The sequence below is a fragment of the Ictidomys tridecemlineatus genome, chromosome 14 (assembly GCF_052094955.1).
Source record: "Ictidomys tridecemlineatus isolate mIctTri1 chromosome 14, mIctTri1.hap1, whole genome shotgun sequence".
Classification (NCBI taxonomy): Eukaryota; Metazoa; Chordata; class Mammalia; order Rodentia; family Sciuridae; genus Ictidomys; species Ictidomys tridecemlineatus.
In genome coordinates this window covers 65,490,572-65,506,237 of record NC_135490.1, presented here as the reverse complement: position 1 = coordinate 65,506,237, position 15,666 = coordinate 65,490,572, and the positions used below count along the sequence as shown (strand labels likewise).

At 36.2% G+C, this 15,666-nt stretch overlaps 1 protein-coding gene across 3 annotated transcripts in view; it reads left to right on the top strand.

The window, feature by feature from the left end:
* Nucleotides 1-15,666, top strand: part of Zmat4 (zinc finger matrin-type 4) — a 348,227-nt gene that overhangs the window by 68,327 nt on the left and 264,234 nt on the right. The window lies entirely within an intron of this gene.

Sequence of the window (15,666 nt, the reverse complement as noted above, 5' to 3'; positions counted from 1 at the left end):
ATAACAAAGTTGGAAAGCCCAGATACTCTTAAAAGGCATAATACAGGGGCTTTGGCTCTTTAGGATGGAAGAAATGACAGCTGCTTTTTGATCCTTTATTGGGAAAAGAAGAGAGATTGTTTGTGTCTCAGGTAGGAATGAGGTACTATGGGTGGAGAATCTGGGGGGTCTCAGGATGCTGAGCGCTGCAGGGTGTATTCTGTCTTTCAGAGTCCATATACAATGGGAACGTGAGTTTTCAAGTGTAACAGCTTGGAAGTAATTTTAGATTGGAGGGCAATTTTCTTTTTGTGTGATGATTCTGTCAAATGCTGGTTGTCACTGTCATTCACAAGACTCCTATGGATCTCAGATTCTTCTGTGTACCATGAAAACAACAATAACACACACACACACACACACACACACACATAAACAAAGAGAAAGATAATAACTGTGCTTTCTCCTCAGGGTTTTGTGGCGACTAAATGAGAACTATTGAAATAGAAATTTTTAGAAGGTGAAAAGTGTTCTAAATATGCAAATTATGTTATTAGCCATTATTAACTCCTTTGCAGAACCATTTTGATGAAGCCAAATAAAACTTGCTTTTTGGAGAAAACTTTTAAAGTCAGCACGAGCAAACATTAATACAGTTTCCCTCAGTGTCCACAGGAGATTGTTTTACAGGGCCCCCTGTGGATACCAGAACCTGCCAAAGCTCAAGTACCTTATATAAAATAGTGTAATACTTGCAATAAAATGTATACATTGGCTCCTGTATGCTTCTTTAAGTAATCACTAGATCGATTCCAATACTTCATAAAATACCTGTATATATCATTGTTTGTATGGATTTAACATAGTTTTATCTTGTAGCAAATTCAAGTTTTGCTTTTTGGAAATTCCTGGCTTCCCCCACCCCCAAGTTCTTTCGACCTGTGATTAGTTGAATCTATTCAATAGATTCAGAAACAACAGATCCAGAGGGCTGACTATATTCTTTGGTCTAGAGGGAAGCGAGTATTGGAAGAAGTAAATGTGAACTTAATTATTTAAGAGGGAATCAGTCCATTTATTTTGAAATTAAGAAGTTTCTAATTTTGGTGGATATTGCTTTATAAACACATAAGGTTTTATTAAATATGAAATCCCTAGTTGAAAATTGGGGGAATTCATCCCTGCTCTGAAAATATATACACCTCTATTAGTCCTTTTCTAGGCTTTTCATGTTTGTTTTTAATCGTCTTTCTAGATTTAAGTAATCACTTAAGGACCAAATTCTTAAGGACCTAAATTCCTAAGGGCCAAAACAAATTCTTAATTCCTAAGGACCAAAACAAAGTTTTATTCATTTACTCTTTTGTAATTCCTGATGAAACAGTGCTTGCACATTATAGGTGTTCAGTTAGCATTTGTAGAGTGAAGGGCTGTGTTACAAAAATATATTAATGGTATTTTCCAGTACTTGGTTGTTAAATGAACTAGAATAGTAACGTCAGAATACTGAAAGCAATGACAAACATTTCTAAAGAAAAAATATCTTATTTGCTCAATTAAGATTTTAGTTATTTGATTTCAAATTTTCAAGATACATTCTGTATCCTTGTAGCATAATCCAATAATTTAGAGAATGTGTTAGTATTTGTTGAATGTACCATAGATGGAATAAAGAATTTATTTTCTTTATGGAAATTACAACAGATCTGCAATCAATACATCATCCAGCAACATTAAATGGATTCCCCTTAAATGTAGCAAGAACTCTGAGTGATTCTTCCTTTCCCATTTCCCAGCAGAGGTGGAGCTCTTCCTTTCCTAAGAAATAGCTTGCCTGTGAGTTCTTGCTGCAAAGGTTGTGGAAACAGCACAGTCAGGACTGAGGAGACCTATGCCTGACCCATGTCTTCTAGTTCAGTTGGGACACTTCCCTCAGTGTCACTTCCTCATCTCTAAGAGAATAACTTATAATTTTATGCTACCAGATGCAATCAGATTCTCCCTAAGACCATTTGAAAACTGATATTTGGATTCTGTCTTCCTTCTGCACCCATCCTTGCTGAAATTGCATATAAAGTGAGTCTCTGTTCACATTAAAATCCCACTCAATTCACTGAGAATGTTGTCACACTTACTCTCAGTGCCCTAGGACTGATTTATTGTTTCAGCCTGACTTCACTCTCCAGTTCAACTTGATCATACTCTGTTTCCCTAGGGGGCAAATTAGTGAGAATCCACTGTGCATTTTCTGAATGTCCAACAATATTAGTGTTAGTTATTGTGGGGGATTCTGAACCTATATGAGAAATAGTCTCTGTCCTTAATAAGTCCATCAACTTCATTAAGAGGAAAAAAATGCAGATGTGACACAAACACCTGTGTGAATACTGTATACGTGATCTGTAGAATTCTGCAGCCTGCTTCTGTGGAGCTGCTGATTTCATTTGATACAAAGTGTTAATTCTTTTGGCCTTTTGGCTTCCTGATGTATGCTTCATCATGCAGCTAACTTTTTAGATCTTTGCATAATCCAAGTCCCAAAGAGTGAGTTATCACGAAGAGCTAGTATGGTCAAGAAAGACTTGTTGGGGACTGTCATGATTTATCTAGGCTTCAATAAATGGGTTAGTTTAGGGATTGCTGGAATGAGAAACCTCTGGTCTCCAAGGAGTATTGAAGAGGCTCACCTGGAAAGTGTGTTAGGGAAGGGGCAGGCAGCAGCATGTATAGAACGGAGTGGTTAGTGTTTGAAGAAAAGGGGAGTTTGGACTCTTGTTAGCCTCTTTAGCATCTGGGAGCATAAAATTATAAGTCAGCATTTCTAAATGACAATAAGCTGCTGGTGGTCAAGGTGTGTTGTTGAGGAAAAGAATAGCTTTTGATACAACTTTAGCCATGAAACTACTGTGCTAGTACTCCAAAGTAGGAGAGAAAAGCAAATGGGTTAATGCCTAATAGCTGCATGCCCTATTTAACAGGCTGAATCTTCATACAAGAGGACAGAAAAGCCTAATATATTTCTAATTGATCGAACCCTTCCATGCTATACTTTAAAAATCTCTCTCTCTCTCTCTTTCTCTCTCTTTTTTTCTTTGCATATGAAGTCCCAATGTGAAAAAAATCCTGGAAAATATAAGGACATTATTATTTTTCTTACTTGCTAAGCATTAATAGCATGCTAATGTTTCAGTGGAAAATATAATTAGATGTTGTCCCTGCTTACTGGATGAATAGTCTGGAATCAATAGAACGCGTAGACACAGACACAGAAGGAAAGAGAAAGCTTTCAAATGAGAGTGCCTGAATGTTTTGGAGATTGGAAATAGTTTCCTGGGGAGGCCACTTGAGTACTTTGCTGTAGTTTCAAGTGGCTAAAGAACAATTTCCTGTGAAGGGAAAGAGCTGTTTGCATGAGTGAAGGGGTGGCTTCCTGGCATGTGGAATGAAAAGAAATCATATGCAGCAGATCATATGAATAATGAAGAGAAATCATACAGGGCAGATCATAAGAAATGGAACCAAAAGGACAGAGAGACTGTCTATATATCATATGCTAATATATGATATAAAGAGATAGTGTGTGTATAATGCAGACATATGCATATGTGTGTGTATGTGTGTGTATATATATGCAGGTATATACATATATGTGTGTGTATATATACATACTATATATATACTTTCTCTCTCTCTCTCTCTCTCTCTAAATATATATGTATATATATATATATATATACATATATATATATATATATATATATATATATATATATATATGTTAGTAAAGCCTAGGGAAGGAAATAGATGACCAAATCTGAAAGGAGAGTGAGAAGGAATTCTTGTTGGATAGATCCCATAATTTCATATGATACCAGTCATAAGTATGGCAGCTCCTATTGCTTGTCCATTCCTGTGGTCTCTAATACCCCTATGTTGACATGTCACATATCTAATTAATTAATTACTCCTTGCAAATTTGGTGCCTTAGATATCCTGGTACATTCAAACAAGATCGTAAGTTTCCTGAGATAGGCAGAAGTCATGCATTGAGCATTTATTCTCATAGTGCCTCACCCAGAATTTTGCTCCCTGGCACTTATAGGTCAATAAAAAGGCAGTGTGAGGAGAGGTGCTTGGAGGAGGGAATAGTGTAGTCTCAGAGTCTGCACCATAAGAAGCATTGTAATGTATTCTAATTCCATCTCTAGTCAGGATCTGGGCTGCAAGGAGGTGGTTTTGCTTTTGTAGTTATGGGAAAGACAATTCTGCAACCCCTTGGGAAACACTTTCTCTAACTCTTGATGCAATGTCAGTCCTGGAGAACAGAGTCTATTAGCCCACCTGGGAATTGTAGACTCCACTATTGTTTTTTCACCAGTGTAGTAGCAGTCACATTGGACCTACAGAGACATGTTGAAATAGATTGTTTCTGTTTCAGCTATTCTGATTGCCTTCCAACAGAACTTTGGCTGTCTCTGGTTCTATTTAATCCAGGGAACAGCCAAAAGGACACTTTCTAGCTTCTGTAGGTCCATTCAGAGATGAGATGTAGGTGTTGTGTGGGTAGTGACAATGAGGTGAAGGTCCCTAATATGCGCAATTGAAGTTTCATGACTTGAAGAAATGACTAATGCCTTTATTTCCTTCTCTCACATTCTCTCCCATCTTCTTTTCAACTTTGCTTAATTTTTTGTCTCATTGCCTGAATAAGCATACAAGTTGAACAACCACTTTCTGATGCATAAGTGTTGTGAGCCTTATATCAAGATGTGCTTCTGTGGCTTATCGGTCCTGCTAGGCACTACACTAACTGGACTGTAGTACAGCTAGGACTCACTGGGTCCACATCTACCCTAAGGTTTTCAGCTAAGGTGCTCCTTCAGATGCATTGCTAACTAGGTGAAAACAATGCCAGTTATTCATAGCAGAATTCCTGGGGAGATGTCTTCTTTTCACTGTACCTTGGGAATCATTGTTTCAGTCTCTTCAAATCTGTTGACATGCCTATTTTCTCCTATATATTGTTATTGTTGATGCATTTACTAGACTAAAATAAATTTTGTTCTCTTTAAAAGTTTCAAATAATGTCAATCTATCTATCTCTGACTGATTGCTAGTCTATACCTCTGTTTCTTTGACTATTTCATTGAGGACTCTATCAAAATTTATAAGTATTTTTATATTTTTATTTTGTTTTATTCCAGAAACTCCAGCATGGTCATCTTACCTTTCATTAGTGACAGTTAGTCAAAATAGTTCACTAGAACACAAAATGAGTTACTAGTGGAGAAGCTATAATGAAGGAGGGCTGAAGAACACACACATTAGCATACCACAGTTGCTCATTGGATTATGTAGTGTGCTCTACAGTATACTCTCTCACTTGCCAAGCATACACCACGTGACAGCTATAACCTCATCAGTGAATTACTCCACTTTGTGGATTAATAATTTGAATGGATAAATGGTCATAGTAGTCAGGTTGGAGTGTGGCTGGAGAAAGTAGGTCCCTGGGGAGCATGACCTTGGAGACTGTATCTTGTCCCTGACTCCTATTTTCCTTTCTCTGCTTTCTGGTTGCCATAAGCTGAGCAGCCTTCTTCCTCAATACCCTTCTGCCAAGATGTTTGCCTTACTTCAGGCCCAGAGCAATGGAATCAGTCAACTGCCGACTGAGATCCCTGAAACTGTGAGCCCCAAATAAACATTTTCTCCTCTAGGTTGCTCCTGTTAGGTATTTTGGTCATTTCAATAAAAATCTGACTAACATAGGATCATAATATCTTTATGATTCTCTCAATAATATGTGAAGCTTATGATTTATTTTCTTTCAGAAAACTCCTTGTGTTAGTAACCATACAATCTTCTCCTAGAAACAATTTCAAGTCTATGTACTTAATGCTTCCTAACCTTGAAGTTATGTTAAAAAAATATTTAAGATGGAAAGTCCAGACCCTTAATCTTACTAAGATCCTGAGTCACAATGTTCAACTGAAAAGTCTTACTAGGTCCCCAACACTTAATGTCTTCTAAAATGCCATTTATCACTGTTCGGTGTCTAGAAACAATTGTCAAATGACTTTTCCAACTCTCTAAGTCCAGAATTTTTGGATGAACTCTGTCCTGTCTACTAATGAGTCAATTACACTCTCTTTTTTTTCTATGAAAAAATCTAAACAAATACCAATGATAAGTAATTAGTAACAAATAACATACATTCAACTATTTTACTTTTCTTCCTTTACTGGTTCTTCTATAACTATCTCCACCTCCTACAATAGAAGTATATGCTCAAGTGGCAGGTAGTGTTTTCTACAAGGTTGGTGAGCAGTAAGTAGTTTTGCCAATATTTTCCACTGTACTTTATAACCTAGATCTGCATATCTGTACCCTTCGCATTTACCATTCATCTACTAAGCTGATGTCATACATTTATGCTTTTTTTTTGTGCTAAGCATCTCAGCTCTTAGATATAAAACCTTATTTCTTGCTTATATTATAGCCCATTGTATGTCAGTAGAGGAAGATTCTGTGCCACAAAATTATTTAGAACTCAAGGAGCCACCATCTTTGCTTCTGACATTGCCCTGAGTATCTGAATTCAGCTGACATCTAGGGGACTGATGGGGAGTGTGGAGTGGTGCACAGGACTTCTTAGGGGCCAGGACTGGTAGTGGTAGTACCATATCTACCCACATTTCACTGACCAGAATGCAGTCCAGTGTTTTCTTATGGTAAGAGAGGCTGGGAAATAAGGATTCTCTGGGTGATCAGGAGAAAGTCGAAACTGGTTTGGTGAACACACAGCATTGTCTGTGTGAGATGTTGCAGGGGTCCTAGGGATTAGGGTCTGCCTTGGGGATGCTGGGGTGAAGAGTGGGGTTGGAGAAAAAGAAAAGAGATTAAAGGCTGTGACTCTCAACAGGAGTGGTTTTGGCAAACAAATAAACTAGAAATTGAGTGTCTGGGGGCTGCCATGAAGTTGATGCCCATTTCATTAGCGTGCCAAGTGGGAAACAGAAGCAAATGTCACGCTGTTTGTATGAAAGACAAAGAAATATCCTGCTATCAAATTAGGATTTTTTTCCTGCATTTCCCTTGACTTAATTAAACACAAGAGATTTTTCAGTTGTGATTTGGAGCCTGTGTGCTGAGAGGTATGCCTGAGTAGTGGGATTCCTCCTTGTGCCCACTTTGCCAGACTCAGCAGTCTCCCTAGCTTTGAGCTCTGTGGCTTTCCAGTGGTGTTCATACCACACCATACCAATCACTGTGCTGGGGTGTATGACAGCCACCTCTCCAATTGCATGCTATGTTTGAGGGCACCTTGGGTGGGTTCTTAATGGCTTCTTTAGGTAGGTGTTTGAGAGAAATGTTAAAAGCTGTCCTTCTGATTGGCTGGCTTATTATAAAATACATAACTCTGTGTTCATGTTTCACATTTTGCTTTTGACATCAAATTCATGGCCAATGCAGCAATTAGACAGAAATCTTGTTCTCATTTTATTTCTAGATATTTTTTTCTTTCCCTTATTTTATTTTTATAACCACATCTCTCAATTATTTATCCTTTTGTATTAGATTCAGGTATATTTTAATGTGTTTCAAAGTCTTTGAGGAAAAGAGTAGATAAAATTGAATTAAAAGGATGTAGAATGTGAAAAATCTCCATTTCTTCCTGTTTGTTAATTACTCAGGTTTTCTCAGATGAAATCAGTGTCATCAGTTTTCTATGAAATATTCTATGCATTTGGATGCAACTTAATTTTTCCTTTCATGTGTCTTCTACAAATGGAAACGTGCCATATTCTTTTTTTTAAAAAATGTTATAATGTGTTTTAATTGCAGCACATATTTTCATTATATGGTCATATGATAATAATATCATAACTTATTACTGATAACTCCTTGGTAGACTTGATAAAAGTCTTGTTTAATGAATTGCATATCAGTTGCTTCTCAGATTTCAGCCCATACAAATTGGTTTTTGCCACTGATGATTTTTCTCCTGATTTTTCATCCTAAGCATTCATTCAGAAACATATGCATTTCTGATCTCTAAGTAACCAAGCCATCTGGGATTGTTATTTTTTTTCAAAAAAGATATTAGCAAGATTTTCTGCTAATAATGCCTTATGGCCTAAGTAGGTGGGGTTGAGTGTTGATCTAAACCCTGTATCTTTGCTTAAATTTCTTCTGATGCTCAGAGGTGTTGAAACAGTGTGCTCTTCTTGTTTTCTCTGATTTCAGAATTTAATTATTTTTCTTAGGCTTCTACTAAGATGGTTTAATTCTGAGTAGAATTTTTTCTAACTTTGAATTTCACCACTTTATCTCAAGATCTTGTAAATGTGTGAATGCACCTGGTCAGGCAGTACTTGGTCAAGGTCCTTCCTTCTGTACCTGTTGCCCTGCCCTCTCTACCCATCACCCTCACTTTTCTTTGGCCTTTCAGACAGTCTTTACTACCCCTGGCTAGCTGTTGGAAAGGCTCTTGCATCTTTTTGAAAGATTGTAGGTTTTACCAAGGAAATAGGAAAATAGAACAAAACTTTTCTGTGCCACAATATTCCTCCTTTGAGACTTTAAAGGATCTTTTCTAACCTTGGATTTATAACATTTGCCCCCTGACTTGGGATGTCTTACTGGCTTCTGGCCCCAAAACTCCTACCCATTCACATTTTTCAGTATTTCCATGGAGCTATGGACACATGTCAACAATTCTGTCTTTTGTAAACTCAGCTTCTCCCAGATCTGCCCAAACAATGCCTCTTCTCTTACTGACCAGTTTGGCCCTATACTCAGCTCCCATCTTCAGCTCCAGGAAACCATTCAGGATGCTGTCACTTGCTTTAAGACTCAAAGTAACACTTTCTTCTTTTTCCACTTTATGGAAAGCTCCATGCTTCCTTTGGACTCACCTGCTGAATTCCCTATTTACTACCTATAGAAATCTCAGTTGTCCTCAGAGCAGGCCGAGCAGGCCTCAGTTATAAAGAGAGCCTTTGGCACACTCAAGGTCAGAAGGCCTGTGCTCTGAGTGTAGTTTTAGCTAAATCCCCTAAGCCTTCCTGATTTTAGAGCCTTCACCTGTAACTAGGGGTCTTCTTTCTTTTTATCTCCTCTCCTCCTGCCCATCCCCTCTCTGCATTCCCATGGATAGCCATTTTATTAGATTTTTTTTTTTAGTTGTATACAATACCTTTATTTTGTTTATTTATTTTTATAGGGTGCTGAGGATTGAACCCAGGGCCTCGAATGTGTTAGGCAACACTCTACCGCTGAGCCATAACCCCAGCCCATTTTATTAGATTTGATATGTCTTTTATTTGCACATTGTCTTTAATATGTGCAAATAGCTTTGGAGGCATGGAATTTTTTTAAACATAATCTTAAAATTTTAGGCTAGTTTTAGATTTATAGAAAAGTTGCAAACTAAGCATGGAAATTTCTGTATATCCTTGACCCAATTTCTCCTCATGTTAACATCTTACATTATTATGGTAAATTTGTTAGCTAATGAGGCATTATTGATGGATTATTATTACATAACATGCATTCTGAAATATTAAGTCCAAACTTTATTCTGATTTCCTTAGTTTTTCCCTACTGTCATTTTTCTGTCTCAGGATCTCACGTGTCTCTCTTTCACATTGCACTTGACTATCTGTCTCCTTAAGCTCATCTAGACCAGGACAATTTCTCAGACCTTGATGATTTCTGATGATCTTGACAATTTTGAGAATTAGTGGTTCAGGTGTATAGTCAAATGACCCTTGACTGTGATTTGTTTGGAGTTTTTCCTCATGATTAGATTGGATTATTGCTTTGGGGAGAGAAGAACACAGAGATACAGTGCCCTTCTTACCACATCATGTTAAGGGTACCAGCTATCAACATACTTATTATTGCTGATGTTGATCTTAATACCCTGACTGAGGGGGTGTTGGTCAGATTTCTCTTTTGTACCATTACTCTTTTCCTCCCTTTCCATAGTATACTGTTTGGAAGGATACCATGATGCTCAGTGTAAGCACATACTTTTAATGTACACAAATGGCATTTGATGTGAGATTTATTCTTTCTATTTCATCATCAGAGCATTTCTAAGAACCATCCCTGTTCCTACACATACATCCAATGTTATGCTTCTAATTGCTGCATGACACTCCAGATTGAGCACTTATTAAATTTTGATTTTTCCTATTATTTTAGGGATGCATACCTAGATTGCTTCCATGCCTCAATAACACAAACAGCACTGTGACTAACATCCTGAACAGGTTTCCTAGAGAACCTGTGTGAGGATTTACTTGAAAAGGATACAACAGAGAGTGGAAGTTCTGTGTCATCAGGGATACTGTTTTTTAGTTTGACTAACTAAGCCTTGCTCTCTGTCCTACTAAAGATACTTGAAATCAACAATTTAGCTTTCTGATTTTCTCTTAATGTAGCTGATATCTGATATCTTGCTATTTTAGATTTCATTTCTCTAATATAAAGTTCAAACATCCTTTTGTATACTTATTAGCACATATGTTATCTTTTTTTTGTGTGTGATTTCTATTCATATCTTTTTGGTAGGTTTTCTATTGGTGTTTTTTTCTTTTTTCTTTTTGATTTCTTCATGTATTCCTTGTTGGATTTAGACATTTTGTAAATATATTCTCCCATTTTGTCATCTTCCTGTGTATCTGTTTATAGTGAGAGCCCTTTGTTAATTTTAAGCTTCTAGATTCATATGTGATAAATTTAATAAGCTCTTTGCCTTACAGCTTACAAAGTCTTTTTCATTAATAGATCACAAAAATATTTCATATACTCTGTTTGACTATTTTGACACTCTGCTTTTGCATTGTTATCTCTACCTGTATTTGGAGCCTGAATTTCCATATTTGATAAGGTACGAATCTGCTCTCATTTTCTTCCATACAGTGAATCTCTTTTCTTACCACCATCTAAAATTCATTCTTTCCCTATTATTTGTGGTTCATCTTTGGCATATGTTATTTTTTCACATGTGCATGAGTCCAAATTTAAACCTTTCTGTTTTGTTCCTTGCTTCTGTTCATCTTGATCTGATCCAGTCCATACTGTATTTCATTATTACACCCTAGTATTATGTCTTGATATCTAAGAGGAAAGAATCATATATCTTTTTTCTTCTGTTGGATTATTAGTGTGATGTATATTTTTTGGTGCATATAAATTCTTAAATAAGTTCACAAATCTTTAAGCTGAAATCTTTAAGTTTTATCAAGTTCAAGAATTAAGTTTAAATGAATTGATACCTTTATAGTGTTAAGTCATCTTGAAGCAGCAACATCTATCCTTCTATTCAATTTTAAAGAAATGTGTACATTAACATTCCAGAGAATGGTGACTTAATAAGCATATAAACCACGAGAACACATATCATCATTGTTTGATTCTTAATGATATCTTTATTCTCTTCTACTCTTTTTTTTTTCAAAATTTAATCATTGTGCTTCAAGTAAAGTGTAATCATGTTGAGGAAAGGGTCATGCCTTTAATTTTTTTCTTTCATCAGCTGTGTCTCGACAAAGAGAAGCCTTTGTAAATCCCAGATTTTTTTTTAAATTAATTGACTTGTAGGAGAAACATCCTAATGGAAGCTAATTTTTCTGGCCTTATTTTTTTCCCCTTCACATTTCTTTCTTCTCCCTTCTTGCTGATTTGCCTGCTCCTTCCACCTCTTTCTTTTTTTGTCTCCCCTGGGTGAAGATGCCTAATGTGACTGTGTAACTAGTAGCTCACACCTACCTCTGCTGATCAAGTGAGGCTCAGCACATTTATTTTTATTTTTATTTTTATTTTTTGCAGTGTGGTGCATTTGCTCTGGGGTTGAGCAATGTAACTTAAAACTCAGCTGTGTCAATAAGTCAAGGTGAATTTTCAGCTTTATATGACTGCATTCCCAACTGTTAGAAAGATGTTAGCATTTATTGCCAAGCTGTCTTTTAAATATCCTGTAATAAAAAGTCAAAATATGCTGCCTTTTTCCCCCTATTTCACCCGTAAGCAGCATTTTCATTACCACATTTTCTTTGCAATATGCTATAATAATCTTTATTGAAAATTTCATTGTTGCGGGTGTTCCTGTACTAGTCTCCTTGGGTCTAGAGAAGAAATAAGCTTTATTCTTTCAAAAAAAAAGACAAGAGTTGTAGTGTATCCTCTTTATTTTGCTGGTGGCATGTCTAACTCCTGCCTGGTTAGCTATTATTGCCTTACGTCTCCTTTTCAATCTGTATTGTTAGGATGATCCAGAGACATAATTTGACTTTTACCTTACCCAAATCTGTATAATAATAAACTTTATGATAATGAGGGTTTCCTGCTTTAAAGGATATTTTAATTTGATTTTGTCACCATGCAAGAATTAGTTATCAGTTTTCTCTAACAGTATGTGTAGTGGGAAGACAAGACCATGCTTGAAAGAAATCATTGTAAAAGCCTAATGCTGAATTCACTGAAGGCATTAAAAAGTGTGGTACTCTGTGTTTCTAGTACTTTAAGAAGCCAAGGGTTTTTGTAATGCCTGACATGCTGGAGATAAGCAATCCTGATGATAGTATTGGTGGACTAATCAATATTCTGATCCTGTCAAGGAGGAAAAAATGTTTTGAAGTTAATCTGATGTCACTGGGTCTCTATGGAATTTCATATTTTTTTCATGAAATGTTTTCTGAGCAAAGGGATATGAAATCATGTTTATTGTACTAGCACTTTAAAGGCCACATACAGAAGGACACATTGATTAGGGAGAGTTTTTATATTTAGGTCAGCCAAGGAGCATAGTCTCCTAAGAGCTGGGTCACTCAAAGCTATTTCTGAGCATTTTTTCTTCTGAGTTAGGAGCTTGGTGATGAACAGCTCTGATGTGTCTCTGCAATTTTTCTCTCAACATATTTTTCGAACATCTACATTGTGTAATAGCACCATAATCGATTCCATTTTCCTACTCTACAGGGATCCGTAGGTGAAAAAGACAAAAATCCTACATTCATTTCTGGTTGGGAGTTTTGACAGCAGCAGAAATGACAACCATACAAATGAGTAGTGTGCATGTAGCCTGAGAGAGGCACAGGTATGTGTTATCGGTCCCAGAGAGAGACAATGACTTGTGGAGAAAGAAAATGCAATTTGACTTGTTCTCTATTTAATAAAATGTGAAAATAATCTAAAGCTTTGTCTGTGTCTTTTCTGTCGATTAAATTTGTATATGCAGTATCTTTAATACTTTAAAAGGGGAAATGCAATTGCTTCACACACAGAACAAAGCCCATCTTATGGCAGCACATTTCTGAGAATTAAGGCTGCTCAAATTCAGACTTAGGAAGCCTTGCTTTTCTGTTGTTTTGACAGTTGTCATTTGTGAGATCATGAGGAACTTGATATCCATGTCATTAAGAAATAAAGCCATTTCGAATGCCCTGGATTATAGAAAAAGAAAGAAACAAAATTCTGATAGGGATGCTTTTTGTGTTTGCTCCCATGTAGGTTTGGAAGTTTGAAACTCCAGCTGCTCCAGTGTACATTCCTACACTGGGTGCTGAGCAGTCCAGATGCAAAGCATTTAGAATAGTGTCACTTGAACCTGGGTGCATGAACACAATCTTGAGAGTCGCACATTCTTTTAGACTTTTAAATTTTTGTTTTTTACTGATAAAATTTATGCATATATTTTTCTAGATATAAGGATACATTGTTCTCCTTTTCCATTAGAACAATATTTTTAGAAAGCTGGAGATTATTAACTTTTTTTTCCTCTGATAAGGTTCTTCAGAATCTTGAGAATTTTGTTCATGTGAAGACTTTGAGAGTTTCTTCTTTTACTTAATGTTTGAAAAATATTGGTTTAAGCTCTGCACATTATGGCATACCTGAGCCACCTCTCAATCACCTCTTTTTGGTCTTAATATTCTAAAATTGCTTTTGTGTGAATAATTTCCAGAGTTATTCAACCAAGAATTTAGTTTATCAAGATAATCATTAGAGTGATTGATTTATTGATTGATGTATCCATTTTCAAGATATATTGATGTTGATTTTTTATAGACTGTATTTTTTGAGCAGTTTTAGTTTATAGCAAAATTGTATGAAAGGTACAGAAATTTCTTATGTAGTTCCTATTCCCACCTATGTGTAGCTACCCCCACTAGTTGCATTCCCATTTGTTAAAATTAATAAACCTACATTCTCACATGATAGGTATCTGAAGTCCATAGTTTATGTTATTTAGGCTTCACTTCACTGTAGTGAGTGTTATGCATTCTGTGGGTTTGGAAAGTTATAATGATGTGTGTCCAGCATTATAGTGTCATCTGGGGTAATCTCACTTCCCTACAAATCCTCTGTGCTTTGCTAATTTATTCCTTGATCCCTTCTGCCTCTTGTTTTTAAACTTTTTTTTTAAATTGTCTCCTGAGTTTTGCCTGTTTTAGCATGCCAGATGCCTTTCTGGGTCTACTTCTTACATTTAATAATATGTATTTAAGGTTTACCTAGGTCTTTTCATGACTTGATATCTCATTTCTTTTTTATCATTGAACAGTGTTCCATCGTTTGGGTATTACCACAGTTTATCCATTGACCTACTGAAAGGCATCTTAGTGGCTTCTAAATTTTGGCAAAAATGAATACAGCTTTGATAAACATCTGCATACAGGCTTTTGTGTGGAAATAAGTTTTCAGCTCCTTTGGCTAAATATCAAGGTGACCAGTGGCTGGATCATATGGGAAGAGTATATTCATTTTGTAAGAAACCACCAAATTGCCTTCCAAAGTGGTTCTGCCATTTTCCATTCCTACCAACAATGAACGAGAGTTTCCTTGCTCCACTTCCTCGCTAGCTTTTGGTGTTGTCATTGTTCTGTGTTTTTGCTGTTTTACACTATAGGTGTCTAGTGATCTAACTGTTATTTTAATTTGTATTTCCCTGATGACATGTGCCTTTGTCCACTTAGTACTACTACAACTGAACTTCAAAAAAAAATTGGGTAATTTATAAGAAATAGAGATTTATTTCTTATTAGTTCTGGAGGGAGAGAAATCCAAGATCAAGGGACTATCTCTGGTGAAGGACTTTTTACTTTGCTCTTACACAGTAAGAGAAAGTTAGAGTGGGCTGAACTTGATTTATAACAAACCCACTCTTGTGATAACAAACCAATTCCTGTGATAATGACGTTAATCCATTTATGAGGCCAGAGCCCCATGACCTAATCACTTCTTAGACATTCTATCTGTCAGCACTGTTGCATTGACTAAGTTTCTAACACGTGAACTTTAGGGTTTTACATTCAAATCATGCTGCTATGATTTGCCATGGAATGTCTTTTCATATGCTTATTTGCCATCTGTATTCCGTCTTTGGAGAGGCATCTTCCAGGTCTTGGGACCATTTTTTAATCAGGTTGTTTTCATTCTTATTGTTGAGTTTCTAGAGATCTTTGTATAATTTGGAAAAGAGTTCTTTACCTGATAAGGTTTATTCATATATTTTCTTCCAGCCTGTGGCTTGTCTTTTCATGACGATTTCTACTATGGAACAGAAACTTTTAATTTGAATAAATTCCAGCTTATTTTATTTTACTTTTTCTCTCATAGACCATAACTATGGTGTTGCAACTAAAAAGTCATCACCAAAGTCATCTGAATTTT